Source organism: Bubalus kerabau, chromosome 19, assembly GCF_029407905.1.
Source record: "Bubalus kerabau isolate K-KA32 ecotype Philippines breed swamp buffalo chromosome 19, PCC_UOA_SB_1v2, whole genome shotgun sequence".
Lineage (NCBI taxonomy): Eukaryota > Metazoa > Chordata > Mammalia > Artiodactyla > Bovidae > Bubalus > Bubalus kerabau.
In genome coordinates, this window is record NC_073642.1 from 65,690,700 (window position 1) to 65,706,925 (window position 16,226).

At 51.5% G+C, this 16,226-nt stretch overlaps 1 long non-coding RNA gene across 1 annotated transcript; it reads right to left on the reverse strand.

Moving 5' to 3' along the window:
- Positions 1 to 1,019: 1,019 nt before the first annotated feature.
- On the reverse strand, positions 1,020 to 15,811 carry LOC129634215 (uncharacterized). The gene is made up of 3 exons (XR_008705480.1): positions 15,680 to 15,811; positions 13,849 to 13,975; positions 1,020 to 1,570 (listed from the first exon to the last, which is right to left on the reverse strand). It is a non-coding gene; the product is annotated as an uncharacterized LOC129634215 (long non-coding RNA).
- Positions 15,812 to 16,226: the final 415 nt, after the last annotated feature.

The window sequence follows — 16,226 nt, forward strand, 5'->3', positions numbered from 1 at the left end:
TGAAGCCTGGAAGTCTAATCAATAGCCACCAGGGAAGTCCTCTCTGGACTCAAATTCTGCAACTCCCACCAAGTGAGTGAATTCTAACGCCGCCTGAAATGAGAGGGTCCCTGGACAGCGTCTGGTACCCGCTGGGCCTGTCCTCCCCTGACCCTCTGGTGCTTAACAGGGTGCGTGACTGCTATGTGGGAGCATTTGATCTAGTGACCTCAAACTGAAGGTGAAAGTCGCTCAGTTGCGTCCGACTCTTTGGGACTCCCTGCCGGACTACGCAGTCCATGAAGTTCTCCAGGCCAGAATAGTGGACTGGGTAGCCATTCCCTTCTCCAGGGGATCTTCCCAACCCAGGGATAGAACCCAGGTCTCTCGCATTGCGGGCAGATTCTTTACCAGCTGAGCCACCAGGGAAGCCCAAGAATGTGAAATGGGTGGCCTATCCCTTCTCCAGGGGTCCAGACCCAGGAAGTGAACTGGGGTCTCCTGCATTGCAGGCGGATTCTTTACCGCTGAACTACCAGGGAGGCCTAAGACATACCCTGAGGAATGGTTCCACTAGGGATGGAATCCAGGACCTCCCAGTGACCTGACTCGATGTTTTCTCGCCTTCTGTGTAGTTTGCTGAGAAAGTGATGATGCCACTGCACCTGGTGAACAGCCAGAGCAACACCCAGAGGTGTGGGGCCAGCGAGTGATTCCCAGGGACAGTCTCAGGGGTGGGGGGCTAGCATGCACTAGGGGAGGATTTCCAGGTGGTGAGACGTCAAAGAACTTACTCTTCAACTACGAGGGAAGGAGGCAGTAGGTGGAATGCTTGAAAACGGTTAACCACTTCACTATTCTTTTAAATGGGGAGAAAGCTCCCAGCCATCACTTTTCCTCTTGATAGGGAAAGGTTACGGCTGGCTAAAATATTCAAAAGATCTGATACCAAGTGAAAAATTCAAGCACCAATTCAAAATACATGATTTGGCTCTCATAAGCTTTTCTTCATCTGCTATTAAAAAAAGAAAAACAAAACATGCTTATAAAATACGTGTTTAATTGAACACCCATGTTCACAGCAGCATTATTCATAACACCTAAAATGTGGAGGAAACTCAATTATCCTCTGAGGGAATGAATGGATTAGTAAAATGTGATATGTGTGTGTGTGTGTGTGTGTATGTACGTATACAATGGACCATTATTCAGCCCTAGAAAGGAAGGAAGTTCTGACATGCATCATGACGCGGATGAGTACTGGGGACACTCTGTGAAGTGAAATAAGCCAGACGTAAAAGGACAAACGCTGCATGATTCGCTGATACGAACGACGTTATCTGGAACAGTCAAGTTCACGGAGACAGAAAGGTGGTAGGAGACACAGAGGGAAAGGTGGGTGTCGGGGGCGGGCTGTGGGGAGTCCGAGTCGGGGATTACTGTTCAGCAGGAAGAGAGCTTCGGTTTGGCAAGATGAAAAAAGCCCGGGGGAAGGACAGCGGTGATGGGATGCGTGGCTACACAGACGTCCTCGGCACCAATGAGCCGCACACGTAAAAACGGTGAAGACAGCAAATTTTGTGCCTTTTTACTACAATAAAAAAAAAAAACTAAATGTAAAAAGGCGTATGTGATAACTGTACACAAAGTAAAAAAAAAACACACACAATAAAAACGGGCCAAAACCCTCCTTCCCAGAAGCAAACGACAGTTTTGACGTGTTTACTTTCCACTTTTTCTAAAAGTTCGGGTTATAGTATGTACTTATATGTGCTACATTTTTGATTAATATATCATAGCATTTTTCATATTAAAAACATCTACAAAATTTAAAAAATCCATACATACAAAACCTGTGCTTTAATAATATTCCGTGGGCCCCATACGGATGGACCTTGAAATCACTAAAAGAATAACACGTATAGCAGGTTCTCATTACTTATCTATTTTGAACATAGTATCACTATATCAACAGTGTATACCTGTCAACCCCAATCTTCTAGTTCCTCCCACCTCCCGCTAGAGATGACACTTTAGACACCCAGAGAGTAATACGTCCTTTGATCCCATTCCCCTCCTCTTGCTCCCCAAGGGAATGACTTACAGTCTCACCCCTGCAAGGTCCTCGTACCCCAGGACCAGGGTTTATACAAGTCCAGTGAGCGCTGTGGGTTCACGGCTCCACAGGGCCGCCTGACCACTGACTCTGCAATCCCCTTAGCCTTTTCTTCACAGTCATGAAATGAAGACACAGTCCCAGCCATCACGCCGGTTTTTGGGCAGGAAGGAAGAACAGGGGCTGTCTCTTGGGGCTTTGCCTTTCTATTAGGGAAGAGGAGCCTCTCTAATGACATACATTTCCTCTGACATTTCATTGGCCAGACCTGGGACACATTCTCCCTCTCCCCAATGCCTCAGACCCATCACTGGCTACAGGAAGTAAGACTGTTTAGCCGATCATAACTTAACCCCGGAGCTAAGGTCGTTCCACCCCCTTATCCCAAAAGAGCAGATTTCTACCTGTTAACTGAAGGAAGATACTGAGGCTCTGAAAGGGCAGGGCACAGGGTCTGGGAGGAGGGTGGTTGCCAGCGGACACCAGAGTGGATGCCAGGGAAACCCGATGTCTTCTGCTAAACAAATGCACACATGTATGTCCGTGTGACATATAGCCACGTGTTCAAGTACTCCTCGAGGCTATTTCTGGAAGGGATTTCTGATGTGCAACCCCAGTTTGTGTAAAGGCTACGTGAGTCGGCTGCCAATATCGAGCTGGCGGAGTAACGTGATGGATAACAGTCCAGACGCCTCCCACCTCCATAGGCTCCTATGACAGACACAGCCAATCAGGTGAAGACTGAACTACTACTTTTGGTCCGTAATAGGTAAGTGACTACATTTGGATCCTAAAAAACACACAGTTTGAACAGGGGATGGGGAAAGGCGACTTAAGAGATGCACACACGTGCAAGCAAGCAGGGACTGGCTTGCAGCTCTGAACACAGACAGGGAGGAGTCCTGGGAACCCTTGACCCCATGAAGTCACAGTGGAGCATGGCTGCGCCCACTCTGGGTGGAGCCAGAAGTGGTTGGGCTTGAGTCTCCCATCCAGTAGCCTCTGCATCTAGAATTCAGTGGTTTGGAGGGGGGGGGGGGAAAGGATGAGCAGCATCGCATCCAAGGGAAGCTACTACTTAACGGCTGAAGAGATGTGTGTGAGCAGATCTATAAAACACCTCTGTCTGCCTGTAATGCATGCAGCATTGTTACTTGCTGACCACTGAGTTAATACATGAATCAATAAGGCATTTACTTCGACAGGAAATGGTTTATGTGGATTCTTGGCTGTGGCAGTGGCACCAGGGCTTTGCTTGTGGTAGTAACGTTTGCTCTGAGAGGGCTGGAGGAAAGATTGTATGAGCTTCTACCCGGCAGGTCAAAATAAGGCTATTTTTCCAAAGCACAGTCTCCTTAAAGGGTTTCATGTTTCAATATGCTTTTGAGAAATAACTAGAAATATACACTTTTGGGTATTGGGTTGGCGAAAAAGTTTGTTCCGGTTTTCTGTAAGATGTTACAGAAAAACCTGAACAATTGTTTTTGCTGAATCAACAGTTTGGGACAAGCTATACATACTCTTTACTTTTTTCACATGATAAACTAATGATTTTTCACTGTTTGAACTTCCAAGAACATCTAATTTCCAGACAGTTTTTGCTTGCTTCCATGTATGGAAATTCATAGTACTCAAAAAATCTCAAGGACAAGTAAGCTAACAAAGGTCTGTATAGTAAAAGCTATGGTTTTTCCAGTAGTCATGTATGGATGTGAGAGCTGGACCATAAAGAAGGCTGAGAGCCGAAAAACTGATTCTTTCAAACTGTGGTGCTGGAGAAGATTCTTGAGAGTCCCTTGGACTGCAAGGAGATCAAACCAGTCAATCCTAAAGGAAATTAAGCCAGAATATTCATTGGAAGGACTGATGGTGAAGTTCCAATACTTTGGCCACGTGATGCAAAGAGCCGAGTCACTGGAAAGGACCCTGATGCTGGGACAGATTGAAGGCAAGAGAAGCGGGGTGAACAGAGGATAAATGGTTGGGTGGCATTATTGACTCATTGGACATGAATTTGAGCAAACTCCAGGAGATAGTGAAGGGCAGGGAAGCCTGGCATGCTGCAGTCCATGGGGTGGCAAAGAGTCAGACACAACTGAGTGACTGAACAACAACGAAATAAGCTAAATTCAGAGCTCCCTGAGAGTTTGATTACGCTAAGACTCTGCCAACTGCTTAGCCTGTGAAGCAGCATTTTCCTGTCCCCCACATCTCCCATCTGAGTAAACCACTGTTTATCTAACACTTAGGATGTTCCAGGCTCTGAGCACTCAGATGCATGAACAGCCACAAAAAAGCAGAAGAAACATCCTTGCCTTCCAGAAGCTTCCAACTCAGGAACTGTCTGCTGCTCCTGCTGCTGCTAAGTCGCTTCAGCCGTGTCTGACTCTGTGTGACCCCCAAAGACGGCAGCCCACCAGGCTCCCCCGTCCCTGGGATTCTCCAGGCAAAAACACTGGAGTGGGTTGCCATTTCCTTTTCCAATGCATGAAAGTGAAAAGTGAAAGTGAAGTCGCTCAGTCATGTCCGACTCTTCCCGACCCCATGAACTGCAGCCTACCAGGCTCCTCCATCCATGGGATTTTCCAGGCAGGAGTACTGGAGTGGGTTGCCATTGCCTTCTCCCAGGAACTGTCTACAAGGAATTAAAAGTGAAAGCCAGCTAACTGGACAGTGCAGCAGGTTGGGACTTTTACGTGCTCTGGGGAAACAGAAGACCAGGGAGGGGGTTCTTTGCAACTGGAGGGCCTGGGAGGCCTTGAGGCAAGATTGGAAGGGAGTGGAGAGGTTGGGAGATGTGAGGAAGGCACTCCTCAATGAACTGAGCGTGAACAAAGGTGTAGAAAATGAAGGGGTGTTTCCATCAACAGACACGTCTGTGAGGCGGTGTGGGGGAGGGGCTCAGGACGGAGAAGGGAGATAGAAAAGCAGTCATAGATGAGGAGATTTAGTTAGTGCCTGTTACATGCCAGGGGGCTTCCCTGGTGGCTTAGATGGTAAAGAAGCTGCCTGCACCTCAAGAGAGCCGGGTTCAATCCCTGGGTTGGGAAGATCCCCTGGAGAAGGAAATGGCAGCCCACTCCAGGATTCTTGCCTGGAGAATCTATCTCATGGACAGAGGAGCCTGGCGGGCTGCAGTTCATAGGGTCGCAAAGAGTCCGACACGACTAAGCGACTAACACACACACACACACAAACACACGCCAGGAGCACTGTATGTACTATTTCAAACATTCCAACAATCCTGAATAGTAATATTCTGATCTTGCAGATCAAGAAACTGGCCCAGAGGGAGTTTCCTCGTCGCCTAGTGGTTAGGATTCTGGGCTTTCAATGCCAGGGCCAAAACCTGCTGGGGAAACTGAGCAACGTGGCCCCCCTCTCCCCCAGCCCCATCCCCCCAAAAAAGAAATTTAAAAACAAGGAAAAAAAGAAATTTAACAGAGGGAAAAAGAAGAGGACTGAAAAGTGAGGTATTATTCCACAATGAGGCTGCCAGACAAAATACAGGACACCTAGTTAAATTTGAATTTCGGATAAACAAGGAAGACTTAAAAGAAACTGACCCAGAGAAGTGAAAACACTCACCCGAGATCACTGAACCGATAAGTAGTGGAAACGCTATTAAAATCTGGGTCTGTCTCATGGAAACTTCTTTTTTTTTTCCCCCTATTATGCCACATTTCCCTTTTAGCCCAGCTAAGGAGATGGGACTTTTTAGAAAACTTTTTATTTCGTCCTGGAGTTTGGCTAATTAACAGTGTGGTGGCAGTTTCCAGGCGTACAGCAAGGTGATTCAGTTGTACATGGCATGCAACCATTCTGCGTTCCACAGGCCGTGCAGGTGGAGGACGAAACTGGGAGGGGCAGCGCTGGGCATTTCTGCTCCGGTGGGGCCGACTGCACGTCCTGCGTCGGGCTGGCCCTGGTCCACTCCGAGGCTGGAGGCAGAAGAGAAACTGCCCCTGCCCTCAAAGAAGGCGCAGCTTGGTGGACAAGCAGGAAGGTTAACAGGTCACTTGCACGGTGAGGACGATGATAGCAATTTGGGCGGAATGCTACGGAAATGCCCTTCCAGGGAAGGCTTCTTTGAGATGCCACCTGATTCGATGCACGATACTGGGTGCTTGGGGCTGGTGCACTGGGACGACCCAGAGGGATGGTATGGGGAGGGAGGAGGGAGGAGGGTTCAGGATGGGGAACATATGTATACCTGTGGCGGATTCATTTTGATATTTGGCAAAACTAATACAATTATGTAAAGTTTAAAAATAAAATAAAATTAAAAAAAGAGATGCCACCTGAGCTGCTTTGGAAGAGGAGGAATGTCGAAGGCGGTGAGAAAGGGTCTCCCGGGCAGAGAATGGCCAGCCTGAAAACAAAGGTCTGAACCACTGGAGCTGGGGGAGGCAGGAGGGGTGGAAAACAAGGCTGCGCGTTTGAAACGCCTGGTGGAGGAGCGGCTCCAAACTTTGAGTTTCGACTGGAATGATGTGGTTCCACCTGCAGGTTAGGAAGCCTCCGGAGAGCCTTGGGAAAGGAGGGCTGGAGCAGGTCATGCAGCTGGTTGGCAAAGGTTTTGGTGAGACGGTGGGATGGGGCCTGCAGCACAGCAGGGATGGCGGGGAAAGAGAAAAGCTGGTGTGAGAAAGATTTAGGAGAACCTGATGGCTGACGGTGGGGGTTACGGAGCCAAGGGAGTCGAAGATGGTTTCCAGGTTTCCGTCCCGGGCAAGTGGGTATGACTGGTGAGCGGGCAGGTGCAGGGACTGACCCCGAGGGACCCCCGAGGACAGACAGTGCATGTGGATCTAGAGCTCCGGGGAGAGCCACAGGCAGCTGAGAATCGCCAGCCACCCGCGGCTGTCGAGGCCACGAGGACGGGCGACTCAGGGGGACACAGGGCAGCAGGCAGGAGGAGGGGAAGCCAGAGGCCAGAAGGCAGACCAGGTGGATGAACGGGATGGCAGAGCCGAGGAGGGGGTCTGGGAACCTCATGAGCACGAGGATGAGAAGCGAGGTCAGAAAGGCCTCACCTGTGCGGGCTCCACCGCACGTGATGATGCGGTACCTGCGGCTCAACAGATGGAGCGGAGACGGTCAGCGCAGACCTGCTCTCAGGGCTTGGCTGGGACTGCAAGGAGACGGGCAGTGACTCCTGGGGGACATGGGGTCAAGAGAGAGCCCTGTTTCTAAAGACAGGGAGAGACGTCGCCACGGGAAGAGAGCCCGGGGCGCACGCAGGGCAGGTCCCCGGGATGGGAGGAGGGGGAGCGCAGGTGGAGACGGGAACGCGGGCTCAGCCAGGAGCAGCCACGAGGGGACCCTGGGCGTCTGAGGGAACGAATTTGGATCCTTCCAACTGCCTTGAGGCAGGGGACGCTGGCGCTGGGCCACTGTGGGGAGGCGAGGGAACAGAGAGGACACAGGCAGATTTCTTATGAGCTTTGAGAAAAGTCATTTCGAGAATCCGCTGAGCAAAATGGTGGCGCAGGTGCCAGAGTGAGGACCAGGGAAAAGAAACGTCAAGCAGCATCGAATGCTCAGGCGACACCGGGGAACGCAAGTCATGGCAGAAATCTACACTCGTGAGAGGCGTTGCCCCCAGAAGATCCCTGCAGAAGTACAGGGTCGGAAGTGAATGGACCCAACAGGGACGTTTCATGTGCCGTAAGCAGTAAGGGAACCTGGAAGAAAAAGTGAAAGTGAAAATCACTCAGTGGTGTCTGACTGTTTGTGACCCTATGAACTGTAGCCCACCAGGCTCCTCAGTCCATGGAGAGTACTGGAGTGGGTTGCCATTTCCTTCTCCAGGGGAATCTTCCCGACCCAGGGATTGAACCCAAGTCTCCCGCAGTGCAGGCCGACATTTTACCGTCTGAGCCACCAGGGAAGCCAAGGGAACCGGAGGATGCTGGTAACTGCTCATGGGGTTCTGGGATGGAAAAGAGGGATTAGAAAACAGAAGGTCTGAGGCTGAAACGAAGGGGTAACAGGGAAGAGGGGACGAGAGTTGGAGACGAGAGGATGTTGGGAGTTTGAGATGCCAAGGGTGGCCCTGCTCCCAGGGATGACGCGGACCAGGATGTGGTGGCTGAAGAGGTGGGAGGGGAGGTGACTGGGGTTTCGGAGGCCAAGATATAAAGAGGCTGCCGCGCCTGAGACGATGCAAGGGTGGAGTGGCCTGGGTTCGAGAGAGAAAGGAGTTTAAGTGCCGAGTCTTCAATGAGCACAGGGCAGGGTGAGCAGATGACAGAGACGGACGTCGTGGGGTGATGGCTTCAGCCTCAGGGCCAGCGCTGCCTTGGGTAGGACTTGGTCAGACGGTCACTAAGGAAAGAGGCAGGCAATCCTCAACTGCATTCTTGCCACAAGTGCGCCTCCGTGTACTCACAACAGTGCAAGGGCACACCCAGCCCGTTCCTGGGGGGAAGAGGGAGGGACGGTTTAGAGTATGCTCGTCCTTCCTCTGCCTGCCACCCCTTAAAGCTGTCTGTGAGCGCTAAGGAAGTTCGCTGGGAACTCTGTCCTGGGACGTGGAGGCAGGAGGCCTCCCGGGACTGCCATTTCCGAGTGCCAGCTGTTGACCCCACCACAGGCTTGCTCGAACTCATGTCCACTGAGTTGGTAACACCATCCAACCATCTCATGCTCCCGCCTTCAATCTTTCCCGGCATCAGGGTCTTTTCCAGTGAAGCGGCTCTTCCCATCGGGCGGCCAAAGTATTGGAGCTTCACTTTCAGCATCAGTCCTTCCAATGAATATTCAGGGTTGACACTGGATGTTGGGCTGGTTTTAGGGCTCATCCTTAGGCCCTTACGTGTGCTTACCTGCACACGAAAGAATTCATTTGCTAGCCAGACTTTTCTTAAAGACATCTGCCATTATCAGTGGTTAAGTTTTGAGTCTCTCTGGAGTGGATTACTGTCCGTTAAAAGTAGGATAAAGCAACTCCTTTTGTGTTTTCTGTCAACCAGAACTCAGGTTTTCAACACAGGAGCTCCTTTTGGAAGTGTGTCTACGTTGGAGCCCAGCTGCTCGTGTCTTACCATCGTCACTTTTCCTCTTGTGACACAGAGATGCTTTGGCTGGGAAGGCTAAACTGAGGCGGGCTTGGTGACTGCGTGGTCACGGTGGGGTCAGGAGAAGGGGGCGACAGAGGATAAGACGGCTGGATGGCATCACAGACTCAGTGGACATGAGTTTAAGCAAAGCCAGTGATGGACAGGGGAGCCTGGCGTGCTGCAGCCCATGGGGTCGCAAAGAGTCGGACACGACTGAGCGACTGAACAATAACCAAAACCAGCCCAGAAGCGGAGAGATGAGTGGAAGAGGCGCGTTCACTTAGAATGAGTGGGTAGGAAGGACGTGTAACAGTCCTGGGGGCGTCAACACTTCACGCAGGTCACCTATCACCACAGCTGATTCCTGTTTGTCTGAAGACTGGCATTGCTAAGCCTGATTTACAGCCAAGGAAATGAAGACTTAAAAGGCTACAAGGCCTCACGGAGGTGTCCTGCATGACAATGGGCACAGTCAGGCCCTCGCCTGTTGGGATGACTCTTGCCAGCCTCAGTTCCGCCTGCCTAAGTACCTTTGTAGCTGGTGCACCTTCCAAGGCCTGGAACTCCAAACCCATTTCTGCTATTAAGTTCAAGTGGAAACTCTGAATAAGGAATGGCTCATGAAAAATGGTAAAAAGAACAAAAAAAAGTAGGACATGATGTCAGTAGCGAAGTACTGAGAAAAACCTCAGGCATCTCAATAGCAGTTTCGGGGGATTCATTTGGTAATTGGATGAATTTCCAAGGCAAAATTATAGCTCTCTTACACTGAGTGCTGTGAGTGCAAGCTAAGTCGCTTCACTTGGGTCTGACTCTTTGCGACCCCATGGACTGTAGCCCACCAGGCTTCTCTGTCCACGGGATTCTCCAGGCACGAATACTGGGGTGGGTTGCCATGACCTCCTCCAGGGGATCTTCCAGACCCAGGGATCCAACCGGCTTCTCTTGTGTCTCCTGCACTGGCAGGCAGGTTCTTTACCACTAGCGCCACCTGGGAAGCCCCTGAGTACTCCTTATGCCTTTATCACAAATATTTACAAATTTATCATCCAATTTATTTTATCTACTTCCTTTTCACTTAGAAATTAACTTTTTTTTTTTTTTTTTTTTAAGGCAAGTTTGAAGCCAAATGCAGTCTTGGGCACTGGGTAGTTAACTCTCAAGACCCAGGTGAAATATCCCCTCCCCAGGAGGGCCATTATCTGACCAGCTTGGGCTAGGGTCCTCTCATCCCCCGACTTTCCACTTGGTGCCAGGATGGCCAATGGAAGTGAGACCAGTACCTTGAGCTCTCTAGTCATGGCCTGCCTCCTGTCTGGGCACATCGTCTTTCTTCTGGCCTCATAGAGCAGGTGCTTGACAAACAGGGATGAACAGCTGGGCTCATCTCATCTGCTACGTCACTGCCTTTTAGCGAAGGGAGAGAGTCCTGCTCAGACGCGGCGGCTCAGCCCCCTCTCAACAAGCTCCTCCTGTTCCAGCACTGACGGGCCTCTCACACAGATGCAGGAGGGGGCTGGCTTCTTGTACTTCTACCCTGCAGTAAGCGTGCTGTGCAACACGTGTGCCTGCAGAGCTGCCACAGACTCAGAGCTTTGCTTCCATTCACGCGCACGTGCCGCATGCGTTTGGACGGGCAGACGGCAGAGCAACTGCAGCAGAAGGTCGATTTAACTTCGACTTGGAGGGACAGACAGAGTGCCAAGGAGAGGAAAACGAGGCCAATTCATCACTAGAGAGCTCAACCTTCCTTAGGGTCATGGGCAATAACCAGATTTGTTTCCTGGACTAAACCACTTAGCCTCAGAAAAAGCCTAAGTAAGTCAAGTCCCTCAGTCGTGCCCGACTCGGCGCCCCCATGGACGGTAGCCCACCAGGTTCCTCTGTCCATGGGATTCTCCAGGCAAGAATACTAGAGTGGGTTGCCATTTCCTTCTCCAGGGGATCTTCCCAACCCAGGGATTGAACCTGGGTCTCCTGTATTGCAGGCGGACACTTTAACCTCTTAGCCACCAGGAAAGCCCCAGAAAAAGTCTAAGACCTTACAAAACTCAAGAACATAAAATGTTGCATCAATGGTGTCAGCTTTATGTGAAGTCACTCAGTCGTGTCCGAATCTTTGCGACCCCATAGACTGTAGCCTACCAGGGTCCTCCATCCATGGGATTTTCCAGGCAAGAGTACTGGAGTGGGTTGCCACTTCCTTCTCCAGAGGATCTTCCCGACCCAGGGATCGAACCCGGGTCTCCCGCATTGTAGGCAGACGCTTTACTGTCTGAGCCACCAGGGAAGCCTTTATAGATGTGTGTCAGCTTTATAGATGTGTGCAATTAGGATCTATCACCACAGTTTAAGCTCTAAGTCTAATACATGCACTGATTTTGGGGGTAGGGAGGAGGGTCCCTTGAACAGGCCCAGTTTCAAAGATTCCACAATCAAGAACACACTATAGGTTTGATGATTAAGAAAAACACGTACGTTGCCTACGTTGTTGCTTTACTCCCTAAGTCGTGTCTGACTCTGCAATGCCATGGACTGTAGCCCACCAGGCTCCTCTGTCCATGGGATTTCCTAGGCATGAATACTGGAGTGGGTTGCCATTTCCTTCTCCGGGGGGGGGATCTTCCCAAACCCAGGGACCAAACCTGCGTCTCTTGTATTGGCAGGCGGATTCTTTACCACTGAGCCACCAGGGAAGCCCATACACACTGACAGTTTTTATTTAATTTGTACTGATTCAAACGAGGGGTGACCTACCGTAGGCAAGGGACCAGAGCAGCTCATGGTACCATCTAAGACCCTGCACACACCTTAATCTTGTCAGCAATCCACCCTTTTGCAACTTTCCAGAAGGAATAAAGACTGCTACTGCCCCATACCTCTGCCTGACTATACAGCCTCTCCCTACTCACCAGAAAGGGGGGCACAGTTGTTGAGGTGCTAGCCTACTGTGGTCCCCCTTTGTGTGGCAAAGCAATAAAGCCACTCTTCTGTTCTCCTCCAAAAACATAAAACCCCAAAACAGACAAGCTAGGACTAACTAGGTGCTTAAACACAAACTTTCGCCCTGATTTTTTTCTAAATATTTCATTGGCAACTTAGTTTGGCTCTGAAACAGGGTTCGACCCCCAAATTTACAAAGGCTCCGCAGCCTAACAAAAGGTGAACACTTAGCTCTAGCTGCAGCCCTATCACACACCTTGCAACGCGACCTTCAACAGTGCCTCTCAGCTGGCTTCCTTAGTGGCCAAATGGACTGGGCCAGTGCTCAGAGCTAGTGTTCTCCACACTGTAACCTGAATATTCACTGAAGGACTGATGCTGAAGCTGAAGCTCCAATACTCTGGTCACCTGATGTGAAGAGCCAGTTCACTGGAAAAGACCCTGATGTTGGGAAAGACTGACGGCAGGAAGAGAAGGGGACGACAGAGGAGGAGATGGTTGGACGGCATCACCAACTCAGTGGACATGAGTTTGAGCAAATTCCGGGAGATAAAGAAGGACAGGGGAGTTTGGCATGCTGCAGTTTATGGGGTCCTAAGAGTAGGACAACTTAACAACAATACTGTTACCGATGCAGAATACCAACTCCAAAAGAACTAACATTAGACATAACCAAAGAGCAACTTCATAGGGCAGCCAAACTAGTTTGCAGTAAGGGAAGTTAACTTAGCATGAGTTCACTGCCTGCACTGTTTCCTATCTTTTAGAAATAGAAATAAGGTAGAATTAGTTTTGTTAGGCTCCTTATAATTAATAAATGAGAAGATATTCTGAAAAAAGGAGAAAAAGAAATATTGGTGTCTTTCAATTCGTATCCTTTATTCTTCCACCCACTCCCACCCTCTACCCTCGCCACACGTGTCCCTCCCTAACCCCCGTGGTCTTACGGCCCCACTGCAGACCCAATGGAGGTTGCGGGAAGGGAGCCATGAGGCGCGGGGCTCGGGCGGCGACATCCACAGGGCCGTGTGCCACAGTCCACACGTTTTGTCCAGGGCCGTCCCGCCAAGGGACACACTCTGGGCAGGCTGCCTGTCGCCACGTCTCCTTAGCCACTAGTGAGCTCGGACTCACTTCACATACCTCTCCTGAGTCTTCCAGTCTTCTACCTTCTTATGTAGTTGCTGACATTCGTTTTCACCGTGGACAGGAAGTTTCGTTGGAGTTCTTAAGACACATAAAATAGTCGAGCATTTTCACACCCAAGTCCTGCCACGGTGCCTTCGTCTTTTGATGAACCAAAACCCAAACAATCATTCCACGCACAAGGCATTAAGCTGTCGATGGACCCAGCCATGGTGTCTGTCCTCACGATCCGAAGAACAGAAGCAGGCAAACATGGCTGTAAGATACCCAGTTTAATTAAGGGGCACTAGCTAGTTTTCTTGCTGCCAAAAGAACAGGACTCTGGCTCAGACGGTCAAGAATCCGCCTGCAATGCGGGAGACCTGGGTTCGAGCCCTAGGTCAGGAAGATTCCCTGGAGAAGGGCATGGCAACCCACTCCAGTATTCTTGCCTGGAGAATCCCCATGGACAGAAGGGGCCTGGTGGTCTCCAGTTCATAGGGTTGCAAACAGCTGAATATGACTGAGCAACTAAGCACACAGAAGTTCAGAGAGAAGGTTTACTGGTTCAGTTTACTCTGCCCAGACAGAACAAAATAAAAGCAATAAAGTTGGCCCTACCTTTAGAGGCCTGTGGCTCTGGAACTGCACTTTAACCTGTCCTTTTAAATGGATTTTTCACCTTTACAGCCAATGGAAGCAGGCGAGAGCAAATACAGCACCTTGTCTCTGGATGCCTATTCATAAGCTAAAGAGCAGAAAACAAGAGTTTCCCATCAAGAAAAACTTAAGGCTTAATCCAACAGGTCACCTACTCTAGGGCAATTTTTAAAAGTTATTCATGCAGCAGGGGAACAGCTGGGCCCTCTCGGTGCTGTCTCCCACCTATCACCATTCCTGATAGTTAAACCCTTCCAGCCTCCTCCACTTGACTGTGAACTCTGCAGACCCATGACTCAGAAGCTAAGTGACCTAACTAGGTACTTCCCCCATTTCTGGTCTCTATGGGGAAGTATCAACTACTTGCAAAGACACCCTCCCACCAATTACTAGAGAGTGGGGAAAGTGAAATTAATTAAGCCACATACAAATTCTACCACAACTGGGTTTTCACTTATGAACCATTTATGCAGAATTTATATGCTATGAAGCCAGAAATGACTTCTTTCAACAGACGCTGACTTTCTCAAACTGTGTGGGTGCAACACTCCAAAGGGAATTACTCAGGATTTAAAACTCAGATGCAAAGACAAAATGATCCAATTTTTCACTCCCCACACTAACCTTTTTAAGCCCATGTCATTTCAAAATAAGTGGGGACTAAATGAGACTGACAAAATCACTTTTTAATCAGAATACACAAACTTTCCTGTAAAGGTTCTTAAAAAAGACACCTGCTTGTTTTAACAAGTTGGATCTAAGGTTGATGTATTACAGTTCAGAATAACCACGGTGTTCAACTGCGAGAATACTGCTCCGAAAGACAGGGTAAAAGTGAATATATATTTGAGAAATTCACACCGCAAAAGGAGTACAAAAAAGACACACTCTCTGTTTCTCGTGATTTTCTTTCTTAAAAACTAGTTTTTATTTCTATTGCTTCCAACCCAAAGTCAGGTCGACCAAAACAACGAACAAGGGCAAGACCACATCGCTGCAACATAGATAACCATTTAGGAAGGTTTAACTTGCAATTCGCGCCAGGAAAAAAAAAAAAGGAGGGGGGACCTCTGCTGCAGGTAGAAAGGAGAACTGGGCGGGAAAATTTGTGGCATTTTCAACAAAGAGACAAATGCAAAGCCTGGCGAGCGTGAGGAGGAGCGCCTACACGGATGAGAATGAGGTGAAGACGGTGGTCGAGGGGAAACGACCGGCTGCAGAGCGAAGAAAAGGAAGCTGAGAAGGAAATGCTCAGAAGCCACAAGCCAAGCTACCAGCCTGGCGGCCGGGACCCTGTAGCCAGTTCTAAGATCTACGGGGAAGCAGGCACCCAACGGCTAAGTCGCAGGTTTCCGCGGGTCACGAAAGGATAACGGACATCCTCCCAACGGCGGGCCCGGGGGCGCGGCGCGCCGCTTCCGCCTGCCCGAGCCGCCCGGGACCCGGCAGGGCGCGCGACCGCGGAGCTCGCGGCGAGATGTGGGCCCGCGGCCGCCCGCCGGCGTTCCCCTTCGCCGCCGGCCTTTGTTCGCCTGGCCCTGCTCCCCCCTCATTCGGCCGCCGTCGCCCCCCCGGAGCCGGGTGCCTAGAGCAAACGCCACCTGACGCGAAAAACGAGGCACAGGCGCTACTCGTCAAACCAGACTTTATTGGGGGCCGCCGGGGCCGCCCCGTGCGCGCCTCCAGCTCCCCCCGCGTGGCCCGCCGGCAGGAACGCCGCGTTCGGCTCGGCCGGCCCTGCCCCGCAGGCCCCCTCCCCCGCGGCGCCGGGGGGGCCGCGCGGACGGCTCACCGGCTCCCGAGGCGGCGGCTGCGGCGGCTGCAGCGTCGACGCCCTGCTCCAGAGGGCGGCCCGGGGCCCCCCGGGCCGGCGGGCTTCGCTGCTGCTGCACCGCGGAGGGCGGGAGCCGCGCGACTGGCGGCGAAGGCGGCGGCGCGCTGACGTCACGCGCAGCGGCCAGCCAGCGCGCGCGCGCGCGGGGGGAGGGGAGGGGGAGCCGTCCCGGCGGCCCCCAATCCGGGAGGAACTCGGGCTGAGTGGGCGGGGCCGCCGCGGCGCACGGGCCGCTCGATTGGCCCAGGAGGAGGAGCGAGCAGGCGAGCAGGCGAGTAGGGACGAGGCGGCGGGGCGGGCCGAGGCAGCACGGAAGTCTCGCGAGGCCGAGCCTGAGCGGAGTGTGGCGGCGGCGGCGGCGGCGAGATCTGGGCTCGGGGTGAGGAGTTGGTATTTGTGTGGAAGGAGGCGGAGGCGCAGGAGGAAAAGGGGGAAGCGGAGAGCGCCGGCCCCGGAGGGCGGGAGGAGGCGCGGCCAGAGCGGGAGGCCGAGGCGCGGCGCGGCG